The 18,313-nt window shown below is 38.5% G+C and overlaps 1 pseudogene across 1 annotated transcript in view; it reads right to left on the bottom strand.

Annotated features, from left to right (window-relative positions):
• Positions 1–18,040, bottom strand: part of LOC308511524 (importin subunit alpha-1-like) — a 53,338-nt pseudogene extending 35,298 nt beyond the window's left edge. The window contains exon 1 of the transcript in view: positions 17,902–18,040. The product of the transcript in view is annotated as an importin subunit alpha-1-like (transcript). The remainder of the gene's footprint in view (positions 1–17,901) is intronic.
• Between the last annotated feature and the right edge of the window lie 273 nt (positions 18,041–18,313).

Here is an 18,313-nt window from a genome sequence, read left to right as displayed (position 1 = left end):
AAGGTACATGCCCTTGACCGGAATCGAACCTGGGACCCTTGAGTCCGCAGGCCAATGCTCTATCCACTGAGCCAGACCGGTTAGGGCTGTATCTAACATTTTTGTCTATCATACATTTTGAGCTAAATTATGTACATGATGTAAAGTCAGTTATTATTTATTTTTTATCATGCAGATATCCAATTGTTCCAGTAACATTTATTTAAGAGTATCCTTTCCCCATTCAATTGCCTTAACACCTATCCTAAAAATCAATTGATCATATATAGTATGCACGTCTACTTCTGAAATCTTGATTCTGTTTCATTAGCTTGATGTCTTTAATTATGCCAATACCACACTGCATTAATTATTTTAGCATTATAGTAAGTCTTGAATTAGGTAATATAAGTTTCCAAATGTTATTCTTTTTTTAAATCAAAGCTGTTTAACCTATCACAGATTTTTTTATTTTCATGTAGTTGATATAATCAACCGATCAGTTTGACTGGGATTGCATTGAATCTGTATTCAATTGATAAAGAATTGACATCTTAACAGCACTGAGCCTTCTAATTCATGAACAGGTATGTATGTGTTTTTTAATTTAACCTCATAAATGAATATTTTATAATTTTTCTCAGTATTCAGACATGGCATATATTTTATTAAATGCATTTCTAAATAGTTTATATTTTTACATGTTTTAAATATTATTTCTTAAATATCAATTTTCATTTTATATAAATACAATCAAATTTTGTGTGCTGGCCTTGTAAACTGCAGCTTTGCTAAATGTACTCATTAATTATAACTGTTCTGGAGAATTATTTTACAGTTTTCCATATACATAATCAGACAATGAGCAAATATAAATATAGTTTTACTTCTTTATTTCCCAAATTGCGTGTTTGTAATTTATTCATCCATTCATTCAATTTTACCTTTTTCTACAGTCTGGGTCTTCCAGTATAATTTTGAACTAATGGTGGTAACTATTATAAAAGGTAATACTATTGAACAAATTGGAAATGGGAGGAGAAGAAAAAGGAGAATTTACAAGCTAATTAATTTCACAGTTGCTCATAATAAAACTGACTAAAGGAAAAGAAGACTAAGGATATTATATAAAAGTATATGTTTAATGGTACCACTAAAACAAAGATATTTTAAAGCCCTAAATATTAGTAGTAACTACAAAACACTTAAACATATTTAAATGAATCCAAGTGGACATAACTCACTTAATTTGTCTACGTTTCATATTAAACCACGGAGCAAAAAATATTAATAAACTATCAGCATCCTGAAAAACACAAAATTAGAAAAATATGGATAAATAATCAAAATCACTAATGGAATTTTGAAAAACATTTACAAGCTATTTTAGGTCATCTTATGCAAAAAAAATCTAAATGAAATGGATAGGGCTCTAGAAAAATAAAATCTACAATCATTAACAGACAAGAAAGTGGAAAACTGGAGATTTGTAAATAAAATAACCTCTGACCTATAAATAACACCAAGTTCGGATGGTTTCACATGAAAACCTACCAAATCCACAAAGAACAGATCATTCTGATGATAATTCACCTATTCAAGAGTACATATAAAGAAGTAATTTCTCAAAAATATTTTTATGAAGTGTGAGTAATATGTTATCTATAAGCAGAATAAAAGCACAATAAAAGAAAAGGACAGAATAAATTCTCATTTATCTCTCACTAATGCAGATCACTGATGCAATTCAATGCAACTTAATTTGACTGATTATTTAAAATGTTGAAACGGCATTTAGACTGGACTCAAACCTATTTCTTCTTAAAACAAAACAAAAATACCTTGATAAAATAGGATTCAACAGATAATTCATTAAAATGTTTCCCAAATATTTTATTTATGATACATTGCAGGTGTTCCAGTTAAAATTAGAAAAAAGACAAAATGCTTACTGCAACAACTGCTATAAATATTATATAATACTAGAGGTCCAATGTATGAAATTCGTGCAAGAGACTCAGCCCTCACAGCCCTGGACGTCCAAAAGGTTGTTTGGCTGTCTGGTATAATTAGCATATTATGCTTTTATTATTATAGATATTATTAGAGATGCATCAGCTAGTGAGATTAACAAACCCAAGATAATATAATCCAAGCAAACAAAGCTCACTCACTCACATGCACTTGTCCCCGTTTGCTCTCGTGTTCTTTATCCATGTAGCCATGTGGTACTAGCAGCCACACAGCCTGTAGCCATGTGGACTCCAAGCACAGGTCTGGACATTGAACCAGCTGGGGTGTAGCCAGGAACACAGACTAAGCTAGTTGGATATGAAATGGGACTGAAATGGACTGAACCAATGGCACAGAATCTGTGGACACTGGCCTTTTTTCTGGGCTTGATGAAGACAAGTTTGGACTTCCTTCACAGCGTATGTATGGAGATGGGACACGGGGAACATTCCATTTCAACCCCAATAAACCTTACCACAAAACTTCAACCTCACGATGCTGTTAAGGACTCCATTTTCACTGGCAACAGTCACACAAACAAAGCTTAATTTAACTTATTTTGCAAGACTAACTTGATCCAGGTCAGTTCTTGCTTATGCCTCTGGAAATCAGAAGCAAAACTTGAACAGTTTTTTAAGGCTGATATGAGGTAACCACTGAAAATTGTAATATTATATCCAATCATTCTGAAGAATAAACAGTCACTGCTTTCTCACTATATTGCTGTTTTATAACAATACACACTTGACCTTCATTCTGTGTTTTGATTTGAGTACTCCCAAATGTCTTTTGGGGGGTGCACACACAATAAACTTTTACCAATTACTGCTTTAGTGATTCATTGGTTTTACTAGTACTTCTATTCTTTTTGGACTTTTGACATAACCACCATGGCAATCATGATGCAGGTTATCTCCATCATCTCCCCAAATTTCCCTACTTTGTATTCAGTCCTCTCCCATGATTCTAGCTCTAGGCAAGCAATGACTGATCTTTTCCATTTTTTTTCAATCACTGTCCTAAACCAATTTTTTAAATATATATATTAAAAAATATATATATATTTGATTTCAGTGAAGAAGGGAGAGGAAGAGAGTTCGAAACATCGATGATGAGAGAGAATCATTGATTGGCTTCCTCTTGCACTCCCCCCACTGGGGATAGAGCCTGCAACCTGGGCATGTGCCCTGACCAGGAATGGAACCATGACCTCCTAGTTTGTAAAGTTGACGCTCAATCACTGAGCCATGCTGGCTGGGCCTAAACCAATTTTGATGCTGTACTCCTAGCTGGGCACAGGATGGAAATACTGAGCCCTAAGAAGTATAACCATGGATACCCAAAATAAGGACTCCATTGATAGCTTTGTAGGGACTGACTATAAGAATGTAAGATTAGTTGTTAAAAATGTGTTTATGTGGCAGTGGTAAGACAAAACATTAAAGAATTCATCAGGTAATCCTTATTTGGATTTAGAAGTTGGACTGAACCTTACTCCCAATGACACCTGCCAATATTTAGGTCTCTATAAGTCATATATGGTTTCAACAAACTGAATGTGTGAGGAGGAGGTTATGAGGCAGGAAAGAAAGAAGTTAAGGAAAGATCCCAGCAAGTGGGATGAAGAAATAGGAGCCCTCAACCTCTCACAAGAGCCCCTACCGCTAGGATTGATTAAAGAGAAACTAGTTGCCCAGCCGGCATGGCTCAGTGGTTGAGTGCCAACCTGTGAACCAGGAGGTCAAAGCTCAATTTCCTGTCAGGGCACATGCCCAGGTTGCAGGCTCGATCCCCAGTAGGGGGTGTGCGGGAGGCAGCAGACCAATGGTTCTCTATCATCATTGATGTTTCTATCTCTCTCTCCCTCCCCTTTTCTCTCTGAAATAAAAAAATATTTTTAAAAAATGAAACATACTTGACCAAAAGATCATATATCTTTATAAAACAACATCTGAAATCAATAAAAATATTTTTAAAAAAATAAAGAGAAAAATAGTTTATGACAGGAAAACCCCTGTGGTGGTTGTAGAGATCAACAACAAAAAGGACTGGCTAGAACCAGATCCTTCTAAGATGGAGGAAAAATTGACCAGAGACTGACCCCCAAAGGTCATAATACCATCATTATAATGAAAACTGACACCACAGTAGAAGGGGAGCTAAGTGGGACAAAAGCCATGACAATTCCAAAACAGACCATGTTAGGAATCATGCCTTGTCTCAACCAGAAGTAAGAGTCAGAATTTGGCACCATAAAGCTTGGAAACAACCCCCACCCACCCACCCAAACATATAATCCCAAGCACTAATTAACCATACACAAAACTCACTCTCGAGTTTGCCCACATCCACTTGGACACAGATTTTTTTGCTTCTTGCACTGTGGCACTCATGGCCTGGCCTCTTTCTTTTTCTCTACCTGAATGAAACTTGATTTATTCTCACTCCAATTTTCCTGGGTAAGTCAAGGATAGGGAGGTCACCTGATATGCAAAAGCTCCTGGACCGTGCAGGGGCAAAGCTATTCCTTGGCGAGGAAGTGGTCCAGCAATAGTTAGAGTATGAAGAAAGATATTGGTGTTCTGCTAATTTAGTGTTGTGATATAGAAAATCACATACATTTTTCTTTATTTTTTTTTGTTGTCGAAAGTTTTACATATGTCTCCTTTTTCCCAATTGCTACCCCCCTCCCTGCCAAGACATTCTCACTCAGGGCAAGCCCCCACCGCTCCAGTGTCTGTGTCCATTGGTCAATATATAATTTTTTATTTATTTCACAGAGGAAGGGAGATGGAGAGAGAAACACACCAGTGATGAGAGAGAATCATTGATCGGCTGCCTCCTGCACACCCCCTACTGGGGATCAAGCCTGCAGCCCGGGCCTGTGCCCTTGACTGGAATCAAACCCGGGACCCTTCAGTCCGCAGGCCAATGCTCTATCCACTGAGCCAAACCAGCTAGGGCTATTTTTCTTAAAAACAAAAACAAAAAACCCTAAAGTTTGTTTAACTGTATTTACAATTCAATCTGTGGAACAGATCACAACATGCTAGTCATATATTTAAAGTAAATAAATCATAATGCTGGCAAATATTTGGGACATAAACCTTTGGGTTTTTTGGTGGAGCCTGAATATATTCATTCCATTGGCTTTAGCCTGATTTTATCTGTAGCTCTCAATTTTATGTCCCCAGGCTTTACTGTCATTATTCAAGCCATTGCTACAAATATTGAAATGTTTAAAATCAAGTTCAGAACCTTGAACCTGTGACCACAGAATTTACTTTTGGCTGGCACTACTAATAATGACAGCTAACCTTTATGTAGTGTTCAACTATGTACCAGGAAATATTCTAAGCAATTCAAAAATATTAATTTATGTAATAGTAATTAACTATCCATTTGAATTTATTTTTATCCCACAATACTCTCCCTGAGACAGTTGTGATAATTAACTGCACTTTCCATATAGGGTCACAGAAGCACAGAAATGTCAAAGAGCTTGCCCCTAATTATATAACTACAAAAGGGCAGGGTTAGGATTCAAACCCAAGCCCTGGATACCATGTGTTTAAACCCCATGTTTTGATCATATCTACTGTGGCAGTTTTGAATCTGACTGCAACCATTGTTGCATAGTCTTAACTCCCTCATCTTGGCTTAGAAATATTTTAAAGATACTATGGAGTGCTTTGCTCAGATTAATACCCCCATATTAGTTTTATATTACTGCTGTAATAAATTACCACAAATTAGTGGCTGAAAACAACACAAACTTATCATATTACAGTTCTGCAGGTGAGAAGCCCAAAATAGGGAAGCAGGGTTTCATTCCTTCTGGAGGCCCTAGGGGAGAATTGGTTTCTACTCCCTTTCCAGCTTCAGGATACTGCCTCATGACCCCGCATCACTCTGACCTCTGCTTCCATCATCATGTCTCCTTTGGCTCTGACCCTCCTGCCTCACTGTCTTACAAGGATCCTTATTATTACACTAGAGGCTCAGTGCATGAAATTTGTGCACAGGTAGGGTCCCTAACGGCTGCCCGCCGGGGCCTTCCTTCATTCTGTGCCACCACCTGGTGGTCAGCACACATCATAGCGAGCAATCCAACTCCCAGTGGGTCCAACTCATGAGGGGACACTTTGCATATTAGGCTTTATAGATAGATTAGATATAGATATAGATATAGATATAGATATAGATATAGATATAGATATATAGATTGGGCCCATCCAGATAGTCAAAGATCAGCTCCCCATCTCAAGCTCTTTAATTTAATCACATAAGCAGATTCCCTTTTACCACGTAAGTTAACATATTCACAGGTTTGGGAGGATGGTCATTATTCTGCCTACTGCAATTCTGTTTAAAAGAGGAAAACATTTTCACTCAGGAAAATCATTTTCTATAGTTATGTACTTAAAACATTTCTGCCGATTAACAGTGCACTGTCTCCCTACACCTTTAAGAATTTTTAACAAACACTGGACAATCTCTTCTTCAAATGGCTGGGCTTTAAAAAAAATATTTTTATTGATCTCAGACAGGAAGGAGAGGGAGAGAGATAGAAACATCAATGATGAGAGAGAATCATTGATCAGCTGCCTCCTGCATGCCCCACACTAGGGATCGAGCCCGCCACCCAGGCATGTTCCCTGACCTAGAATATAACTCTGACTTCCTGGCTTATAGGTTCAACCACTGAGCCATGCCAGCCAGGCCAAATGGTTTTTAATACTTTCCTTATACATGAATCATCAGGTGAAAATGTAGCTGTTCATATTCTAAAAGAAACAAGTGCTGTGGAGTCTTAATCCCAAGCCTTTTTTTTAAATTTTACCAGGACTCTTCCTCTTCCTCTTGTCAGTTGTTTAGCTGGTCTCTTTCTTCCAACTCTTTGTTTTCCCAACTACCCACACCTTTGGGAGCCCTCCCTATGTTGACTCTGGTTATAACTGTCTTTACAGCTTACTCAGTAATGAACACATGCTATTTGAATGACTTCCCCTTGGGATGTGAATGATGAAACTAAAATGAATATAATATCACTAATGTTTAATAAACTCACTAAATCTTTTCTGTTCCAAATGAGTACAATCTTTCAAAGTAGTCACTCTGGAAATTCATGCATTTTATTCCAACAAACATGATGCTTCTCCTACTACATTTGCAGTCTCATTCTTTGAAATTGGCTTTAGGGTTTATTTAGAAGTCATATAAGAAAATCAGCCATGTTGCATCATAGAGTCAACTTGTAGTTGACTAAAATTAGCCTTTAAAATCATGCATTTTAACCCTCTCATTTGCAATTTATAAAACTGAATCCGATAGACCAAATCTTACTATTCACCCATTTTCTCATCAAGTGGATTCATTAATTTTTAAACCAATTTATAACCACCATTTCCCACCCTCCTAATCACCCCCCTCCCCAAGCAATAACATTCTTCAGTAAAAGCTGGACTAGAAAACATGGTTAAAGTTAGGAACTGAAGTAGGGATCACTTAACTCACAGAAAATCTAAATGTTGGCACTAATTTAGTGGGTAGGTTGGCGGGGGTGGGGGGCAATGAATGGGGAAGGGGAGAGAAAGACTGAAGAAAAAAAACACCATATAAACAGAGAGTTGATGTGATCTGTAGTTGTCAATGTATGTACCAAAATAGTGCACAGAAAAGGATGCCAAATTCATATCACTACCAGATTCAGTGGTAAAAGCACCAGCAAGAAGGATGGCCAGCACTTATACAGTAACTTAATGTGGGGTTGGGAGAATGAGAAGAGATAAGCTAAATAACTTATATACAGTACTTATAGGCATAGCCCATGGACACTGGCAATGGGGTAGTGAAGACCTGGGGGAAGTAGGAGTATTATTAAAAAAAAAATAAAGACAGGCCCTGGGCACTTTCCAAATACACATACTGCATATTGACAAGAAGCCCAAACTACCAACCATGTCTGAACATTGAGGGGAAATTGTGGGCAAGAAAGCAAGGGGGTGTTTCACGCATGAGCAGTGACTCAGCTCAATAGTGAAATGCCATATTTCAGAGTCTAACGTATCACATTAAGAGTAAAAAAAAAAAAAAAAGAACTATTCCAAAAATGGGGCAAAGCATAAATTTCCTTCTGCATGTAAATGAAAGGATAAAGAAATAGTGGCACTACTTCCAATAATAGATGTTTTAAAAAATACAGACTTTTGTTTTCTTTTAAATCTAATGTGCTTAATTCTAGGGGGTGGGGATGGTAAAAATTCCATTGTATTATAGCAGAATCTTTTTTTGTATTTCAGTTTTATATCTTTATTTCACACATTATCATGACTATCCATCTCACATATCCCTAGAAATAATGTTCTCTTATTCGCTTAAATACATCAATATCTCTAGTGAGATTCATGAATATTCAGGTTTTTATGCTCACTATGTGCTTTATTAAATGCAAAATTCATAATTGATGAAAATGAAAAGCAATTCTGTTTTCAAAACTGTATTTTCATTTTTCTTCAATGGTACAATTTCTGTAACTCACTGAATTGTACAACCAATAGGAATAAATGATACATACTAAGAGCTCAAACTTTCACAAACACAGGTTTTTTTAAATTTAAAGCAATGAAAATAATTACAGCTGGGGGCTGTATTCAGCTTTTAAGAGGGGTGGTAGTCACTCATTCTTTGGAGATATTGATACATTTTTGTCATAAATTAAAAAAAATAGACTAATTATAATGAAACTAGAGGCCCGATGCATGAAATTCATGCAAGAGTAGGCCTTCCTTCCCCCAGCTGCCGGCACCAGCTTCCCTCTGGCACCCGGGACTTGGGCTTCCCTCCCAGCCCTGGTTTCGTCCTGAAGGTCAACTGGAAAGACATCCAGTCTAATTAGCATATTATGATTTTATTATTATAGATGACTACTATTTTCTATCTGTGCAGATGCTAGTCTTACTAACTTTAAAATTATTCACATCCTCCTGGGACAGGACAACAATTAGGCTTGCAGAGTAGATCAGCAACAAAATATAAAGACAGAATGGCACTCAATATGGAAGAATGGGATAAAATAACTACTCTGGCCAGATGGAAAGATGAGTGACAATAAAGTACATGAGAACTGAATCCCTTTAGTACTTGAAGTGTTCCTTCTTTTGTTGGGGCTACTCTCTTGAAAACATGAAGCCAGACTTCGTTCACTTCTGAGCTCATTTTAGGTTGTTCACAACACATTTTTCGCATAATGCTTCACTGTTTAAATTACATGGTGTCTATTTAATGAATTGTGAGCTAAGAAAATCCGTTCTTACTGATAGTCATACTTGTAAATGTGTCATGAATCCTAGATGGGGCTTCTGATGTAGGAGGATGCTGGCTGAATATTGGTCAGTTTCCATGAATAAGTCAAATGCTGTGTTTCCTACTTTCTACCACACATCCATATTAAGAGTGGGGTTGGCAGATTTCTTCCCAGAATTGTAGGAATAATTCAACTCCCCACATTATGGATAGAATGTAAAAGTAGTGAATTTGAAAATAAGCCACTGTGCAACAGCCAAATTAATCCCACTTGGTTGACAACAAATCGGGATCCACTAATAGAATTGGAAAGTTAGGACAGAAAAAAAAATCCAATAATTCTGATTAAACATTTAAAATATGAAGACATTGAAAATAAACACCGAAACATCAAATGTATTAAAAACAAATACTAAAATATTAAACATTGAAAACAAATATTGAAATGACTGAGATCTTGGCTTAATTAGATAAGACCCTATGTAATTTTGAAAACAGCCTAAGGTGTTAGGAGAGGCTCAAATCCCACAAGCACCTGAAATTCATCATATGCAAAATGAAACCAGAAATCATCCCTTCAAACCCCACCCATTCCATCCTTCCTATTCCTCCTGAACCAGGGCCACAAAAGGTTGAAATAGTAGTGTTGCATGTCTTTTCTTTCACAATCCTTACCCAGGAAGTAGGTCAACAGCATTTCTAGTCAGTCAACAGTGAACTCCATACATCTCCTGAATCTGCTTTATCTATATTACTATTGCCATTAAGTTCAAGACTGGGCCATCATTTATCTGCAATATTCTGATAGCCATTTACTTGGTTCTTTCACTTGTTTCAACAGGTCTTTACTTGGTGCTTACTCTGTACTCTCTACAAAAATCTGTAGCCATAAAGATGAATCAAAAGCAGTACCTACTTCCAAGTAACTTATTTTTGAGTAGAGGAAACTAGACACATGAAAAAAGTACTAATGGTATTATATACATGTCTGTAAAAACAGTCCTTCCAGATAAACTGTGAGAAATTATTTGAATTTTGTTTCCAAACATCTAACCTCGCCTCTATCCAACTATTAAATTATTGAAAAATCTATGTATCATCAACTAGATAGAACCCAATTTGTTCTCTGTATGTCTTTATAACAAATCAGCAGTTCTTAAAGTGTGCTTGGGGACCCATGGGGAGGGACAGGGTTCACTGAGACCCTTTTCAGGGTCTGAAAGGTCAATATTATGTTAATGATAATCTTAAAATGTTATGTGCCTTTTTCACCCTCATTCTCTCACAAATGTACAGGCAAGTAATCCAGATACTGCAAAACTGGTGATATTGCAAGATTGCTTGAAGAAGCAGACATGAGAATCCAGATGTCTTCTATTAAACCAGATAATAAAGAAATATGCAGCACTGTGAAATTCAATTTGTTTTGGGGAAAATAGCTTTTAGAAAATATTTATGAACATGTAATGAGGTTTATTATTCTTTTTCAAAACAAATTAATAACTATTTAAATATTTGTTTCTGCTTTAATGTCTAAGGTGGCAAATATCAGAAGATGCAAATCATCTATATACATAAAAGCCTAATATGCAAAGTGTCCCCTCGGGAGTTAGATCAACTGGGAGTTTGATCGCTCGCTCTGACGTGTGCTGACCACCAGAGGGTGGCGCGAATGAAGGAAGTCCCCGGCTGGCAGCCAGCAGCTGTTAGGGACCCTATCCGTGCACGAATTTTGTGCACTGGGTCTCTAATATCAATATAAGTACTATCTCAATAGTTTTTCAGAATGCCCAGGAAGTCCTGAGACCAAAAAGTTTGAGGACTTCTGCAATAAAAGATTATAAGTTACAGGCTGGCCTTGTCTCAGAATGCTGTTTACACTTACTCTGGGCTCCAATCATACTGAGACTTTTCATTTTCCAGAATATGTCACACAGTTGCTGCTTCCTCCCTCCTGTCACAGACCATGTATTCATCTGTAATGGCTTCTCAGACCCCACACATATGAGACTGAGGCCGAATGAGGGTGAGGCAGAGGAATGTGGGCATGCATACCCAAGGGCCAAGAAGACAATTCCTCTTAGTTGGCTCTGTGCTGCTCTGCTGTTCCTCCTTTAACGATACTATTCTCAAAGATTTTTCCTGGAAGCCCATCTAAGCCCAATGTCTACCCCAAAATAGTCTCTCCTGTCACTGTTTTTCACAGGACACTAAGTAAATAATTCAAGTAACATATTTTGCTATTTCAATTATTTGCTCAAAAAGAAAACAGTTCTAGAATATAAAAAATTTTTTATTCTTTTGTTTCCAAATGGCCTCCTGAAGTTTCTGGGCTTCCTAGAAATTTGAATAGGTGTTTCTAAAATCCAGGAAGCACATTTAAATGTAAGTTTTGCCAACACCTTATGAAATGTCCACAGAAAATCTTCTAATCTTAGTATGCAATTGATGTCATGAAAATGACTGGTTTACAAGTCTGAGGTGTTCTTTCTGTGAAGGCTGAAAATGAGACAAACCCATTACGTGAGGGAGGTAGGATAATATTTAAGAAAGGATTCTCTTGAATCCCCAAACACACTAAGGCTATCAGGTAGGACCCCTCTTTGAATGCCACTCTCAGAATCAGGCAGTAGTACTGCTGGCCTGTAAGAGTAATTAGAGCAGGTACAGAGAAAGACAGGTACTGTATGATTTCATTGATAAGTGAAATCCAGAAAAACAAAAAAGAACAAAGACCCATTCAGTGTAGAGAACAGGCAGACAATTACCAAAAAGAGGCAGTTCGGGGATGGGGAAAAATAACAATCAGCGTAATCATTTCAAAACCACTGTATTAGTTTTAAAACCATTCTAATAGACGAAGGCAGATGGCTCCCACTCCAGTCCTTTTAAAAAAACTGGTTATAGTAATGTCCTGAGATATTCAAGTGGCTCTGGAAGGTTTCTTCTAAAAAAAAATCTCTCTCCTAGACTAGGAAATTCCTCTTAGATTAAGGAAATAGCTTCTGGGAAAATTAAGCTTATCAGTCAGCCATGTCTTAGAGTGAATTACTTTACTCTTTTAATCAAATTGCTTTTGCTTTAATAGGCTGGTACGGATTATAGTGTTCTGGGTCATCCTGCCCTCCTAAGCGTCACATATACTTACAGGCCATGAGGTAGTAAAGCAAAAACGAACTCTACTTCCTCTCTGGTTGAACACACCTGCCGATCACAGCAAAAGTAGCCTCCACTGGGACTTCCAATGCAATGACCCTTTAAAATTTGCCCTCTTTATGGTCCCTTATTTCCCTTAATTCCCTTTTTGATAGTTAAATTCATGATTCCTCATTTTTTAAAGATAAGTTTTTTATTAATTTTAGAGAGAGGAAGAGAGCGATAGAAACATCAATGATAATCATTATTGATCAGCTCCCTCCTGCACTGGGGATCGAGCCCACAACTTGGGCATGTGCCCTGCCTGACCAGGAATCAAACCATGACCTCCTGCTTTCTCAACCAATGAGTCACACCAGCCTGCCTCGTGGTTCCTTATTATAAAAATTTCATTATGTAGGATCTAAGTTCCCTTGCCCCCAAGCTCTCCATTATCCTCAACTAGCAAAAAAATTTAGATTTTGATTTAATCTTTGAATTTGCCTACTCCACTCCTGTCTTCAAGTATCTGAAATAGAGAAACACAAATGACCATGCTGTCTCATTTCACTTTTATGCTGCACAACTACAAGTGGACCCTCTCTGCTTCCAGGCAACAATTCTCCACTCCCCTATTGGACTCATTCTCCCATTCGCTGAGTTGACTATTACGCATCTTCTTCTCCTAGAAGAAGATCCAGCATAGCTTTCATCTTCCTTTTTCATGGCTGATATCCTTCCTTCTTTTTTTACTGGGAGAATGGAAGCAATTAGAAGAGAATACATACATTCTCCCACCAGCAAAGCTACAACCTACTTGCCTCTGTGCTAAGTATTTTGTCTGCCTTCCTGTTACAATTCCTCTACCTGTGCGTTGAATCCTATGCCTTCTTGCCTATTCAAGGCATTCTTCCTAAAACTTGTATCTCCCTTGCATTATCAGTTTTTACCCTCACTACTAAATCATTGTCACGAACATATAACATCCAGTGGTGATCCAGACTGAAAAAGGATTATCTTGACTGCATTTCCCCTTCTGACAGGAATTGCATTGTATCTGTAGTTCACCTTGGGTAGTGAGGGCACTTTAATAATATTAAGTTTTCCAACCCATGGACACTGGATGTCTTTCCATTTATTTGTGTCTTCTTTAATGCCTTTCATTATTGTTTGGTAGTTTCCACTGTACAAGTCTTTTTACTTCCTTGAAAAAGTTTATTCTTAAGTATTTTATTGTTTTTGGTGCTATTGTATATGGGATTGTTTTCTTAATTTCCTTTTGCATAGTTCACTGTTAGTCCCCTGAATGCAAAAGCAGACGAAAACACTACAAGAAATCCATAGGCCAATAGTCCTGATGAACACAGATGCAAAAATCCTCAACCAAAAAAAAACCCCCAGCAAACGAGAATCAGTAGCACATTGAAAGGACAATACACCATGACCATGTGGTCTCTATCCCTGGGATGCAAGGATGGCTCAACATAAGCAAATCAATCAAAGTGGTCCACCATTTTAACAGAATGAAAGATAAAAATCACATGATCTATACACCATTATGTTCATAGCAGCACAATTTACAATAGCTAAGATTTGGAAACAGCTTAAGTGCCCATCAGCAGATGAATGGATTAAAAACGTGTGGTACATCTACCAAATGGAATACAACACTGCTGTGAAAAAGAAAGAACTCTTACCATTTGCAACAGTATAGATGAACATGGAAAGCATTATGCTAAGTGAAACAGGCCAGTCAGAGAAAGATAAATATCACATGATCTCAGTCATTTGTGGAATATAATAAACTGATGAACAGAAATAGATCCAGAGACAGAGAAGCATCAAACAGACCATCAACCTTCAGAGGGAAGATAGGGGAGGATGGGGGCAAGGGGGAGAGATCAAGCAAAGGACTTGTATACATGCATATAAGCCTAACTAATGGACACAGACACTAGGGGATGATGGAATGTACTGGGGGGTGGGGGTGGTCAGGGAGAGCTCAATGGGGGGGGCATATGTAATACTACATGTAATACTTTAAATGATAAAGACTTTTAAAAAATAAAATAAAAATCACATGATCATCACAGTAAGTGCAAAAATTGGTAAAATTCAATATCCTTTCATGATAAAAATTCTTAACAAGCTAAGTATAGACAGAATTTGCCTCAACATAATAAAGGTCACATATCACAATGCTGCAGGTAACATCATACTCCACCATGAAAAACTGAAAGCTTTTCAGATGTTCTTTTTTTGTTTTTGTTTTTAAGATCCAGAAAAAGGTAAGGGTGTCTGTCCTTGACATCTCTATTCAACACAGTACTGGAACTTCTCGTCAGAGAAATGAGGCATGAAAATAAATAAATAAAAGGCTTCCAAATTGGAAAGGGAGAAGTAAAAGTAAATGTTTGCAGATGACATTATCTTATATATGGAAAACTGTGAAGATCACACACACACACACACACACACACACACACACACACACACACACATACCTGTTAGAACTAATAAACTCAGCAGAGTTACAGAATACAAAATTCTACCTTCTTCAAATGACTCAGTGGGAAGTACCAGCAGGGGAGGAGAGAGAGGATACTAAATTGGGGGGGAATGTGTCTCTCTAGCTCCCTCCCTCTGAGCTCACCGACTGATGGCTAATGATCGCTCATGTCCAGCGGGTCAGACCCTCTACACTGTCTTTTCTGTCTCAGGTTTTGGTAACTGCTCCCTTTCTTCCCCACCTATAAGCCTAGCGGCACAATGTCTTCCTGGTCATTATAGGCCGGAGGTCCTGACCTTCCCCTTGTGATTTCTATACAGCCTTCTCTCATCTTTGAACAAATCCCACTTAGGAACTGCTTCAAATTGCCCAAGTGAAAGGTGTATATCAGGTCAGTGTCCTGAGTAATACACCTCACACACACTCCACTTATGAGAAAATGTTATCACATCCACTTTCAGAACAGATTCCAAGCATAACCCATTTCCACCAACTGCTCCATCCTCATCCTAGTTTAACCCACCGTCATTTCTCACCTGGGTGAGAGCAATAGCTTAGTACTTCTGCTCTCTCTTTCTACCCCATTCTATTCTCCACACAGCAGCCAGGGTCTCTTTTCAAGAAGCAAGTCTGATAATGCCTTTCCCCTGTTCACAAGCTTCTAAAGGATTTCCACTACACATAGAACGAAATAAAAATAAAATTCCTCAGGATGGTCAGACAAAAAGGCTCTGTTGAGATGGCCTTTGCTTCTCCTAATCCCCTTGCCTGGCAGGCTCTGTAATGCTTACTTGCATTGTTTCAGTCGTAGGGGCCTCCTTCAAGTGCCATGGACACTCATATTGTGCCACTACTTCAGAGCATTTACCTACCCTCAATGCCCCTTTCCAGGGACCATTCTTATCCTAGCTATTTGCATGCACCATCTCTCCTTTCTTTCAGCCCTCTGCTTAAGTCATCCTATCAACGAGACATTCTTTGAATTCACTGTCTAAAATAACATCCTCTAGTCCATATCTACATACACGGCTTTATTTCCCTCCATATCACTCATCTCTGCCTCATAGGATCTCCATATCGACTGGTCTGTTTCCACTTCCCCATGGGTGAAGGGATTACCACGCTTATTCACCAACTACTACCCGAACCTAGAACAGCGCAGGGCGTTTACTTAGAAGCTTTAAATAAATTTGTGGTGAATGAATGAATGAACGGGAATGGAAATATACCGAATGGATCAACTTGATGAAATGCAAACTTAAATGAAAATTCACCTCATAGTTAGTGTACTTAATGAGCAGGTAGAAAAAGACTCAAACTAATTCAATAGCATCAAATTAAAATAAGCTGATTCAACCTCTAACAGCGGAACTCTTCCTTGAAATGGGACTACACACATTTCCAAGTCAATTAACAGCGATTCCTCACCTGCACGATGTCTGCGAGGGCATGTGAGGCTTTAATGCTCTGGCTTTCCTGTGATATTGTTGTTATCTTTTGTATGTTGTGGTCCACGGCAGAGCAAGACCCTTTGTTCATGAACATTATCTGAAAACAACACCCTACTATGCCATGTACCATACATAGAAAAGCGTATATAAGTGCATATGACGGACAATAGATAGCAAAGGGAACAACAGAAACTCTTTCCAGGGTGAGCTATAGGTATTACCAAGATTTCCCTAAGTTTCCTCTCTTCCAGATTTTAACATCCTCCTCTCCTAATAATTATCCTGAATGCTGATTCAATCATTTCCTTGCCATTTCAAATCTGCATAGGAAAACTATAAAGACCTGCATAAAAGTGCAATTATCAATGACTCCGCTGCCATTTGTGGTTTCCTCATCGCTGTGCTGTGAACCACTCCTATTGCTGTACTCAATTTTAATTGATTAAGTCTGATTTTTGTACATGATTCCATTACAGAAATATACGTTAATTTATTTCTCCGTGTTACTCTTGTTAGGCTTTCAGGTGGTTTTCAGACTGCTGTGCTACTACTCTTGAGAAATCACTGTGAATCTCCTTTCACATGCCTTTCCGTTACTATTAGACCTGGTCTCTCCCTTTAGAAAACTTTATAATTCTATGTTTAATCAACTTTACATTGATCTTGCAATTACTGTGTCGGAAACCTGTTTTCCGCATTCTTAGTCAGCAGTTTACCGTAGCCCTTTGAAAACTGACTGGCCTCACCCTAGATAATTCCTTTGGAAAAGCTCTGGAGTTAAGGCGGCACTGACAGTGAACTGTCTCCAAAGAGCATTCTTTTCCTAAAAGCACCCACATCCAAGCCTCTTACCTATTTGGGGATTGACTGAAAGTATTTTGATAGTTTTTAACATCACAGAAGAGTTTCTTTCTCATGACATTATGTTAAATTGGACAACCTCCAGGAGTTTCTTCCTCATCACATTATGTTGGAGTCCCCTGAGGATCTTCCATGGAAAGAACTCCAAACACATACACAGAATCTCAGGTGGACAAAGGAAATAAACGTGCTTCTCGTTCAAATTGGTGAAGCAGCTACTCATTTCAATGTCTACTTGCCCTTGACCACGTGATTCCAGCCTTGATTACACTGAGGGACCAAATTACACTTCTCACTAAAAAAGGCTGTCAGGCATAACAAATAAAAATTGAGGACACACAGTGAAATCTGCATTTCAAATAAATAGTACATCTCTTTAGCAGAAGTCATGTCTAATGCAATATTTGGGAACTACTGATACTGAAAAATACTCGTTTTTAAATCTCAAAATGCAATTCAGTAGGCTTTGTGTGTTTTACCTGTGACCCTATGGCTTTCGTAGGCAGTCAGTCGAGCTCTCCTGGTTTCCTTGAAGGGGTCCGATTTGCCGGAGACAGGCGGCTGTTTGTATTTCAGGAGCTCCCTGGCTGCGCGGGCCTTGGCCACCTCTCATGGCATTTGCTTATCCATTTCACAAGAGCACGTTACCTTGGAGCAGGGCACTGAGCATCTGCGGGTACGTGCTCTTCCTTGGGAAGATGTGTTGTGGCTGGTCTACTGGAAACAATGTTTCCAAGGAGCAAGCAGCTTCCGCCTTGGAAGGAACAGCAAGCACAGAGGCTGTCATGTGGCTCCAGGGAAGCAGCTCCGGCCTGGAATTCTGTGCGCAGCCCCGAAATCGCGCGAGACCCTGGATGGGATGGCAGAGGTCTTTTCAACCTCATCAGCTCCCATAGCTGCCGACCTATGAACCGGAAGTCGCTCTTCACACCTTGGCTGACCCCAGCTGGCGTCGAGCTGTTAGGCCGCCCTTCGTGTGTGCTGACCTGCTGCGGCCCTTGGCTGGCCCGCTCCCTTCTCCAGGCTTCTAGAACTTTCCCAGCACAGCCGGGCCACAGTG

The sequence above is a fragment of the Myotis nattereri genome (assembly GCF_964212035.1).
Source record: "Myotis nattereri genome assembly, chromosome: X".
Lineage (NCBI taxonomy): Eukaryota > Metazoa > Chordata > Mammalia > Chiroptera > Vespertilionidae > Myotis > Myotis nattereri.
Note: the sequence above shows the minus strand (reverse complement) of the source record. Positions and strands in the feature narration are given on the sequence as shown.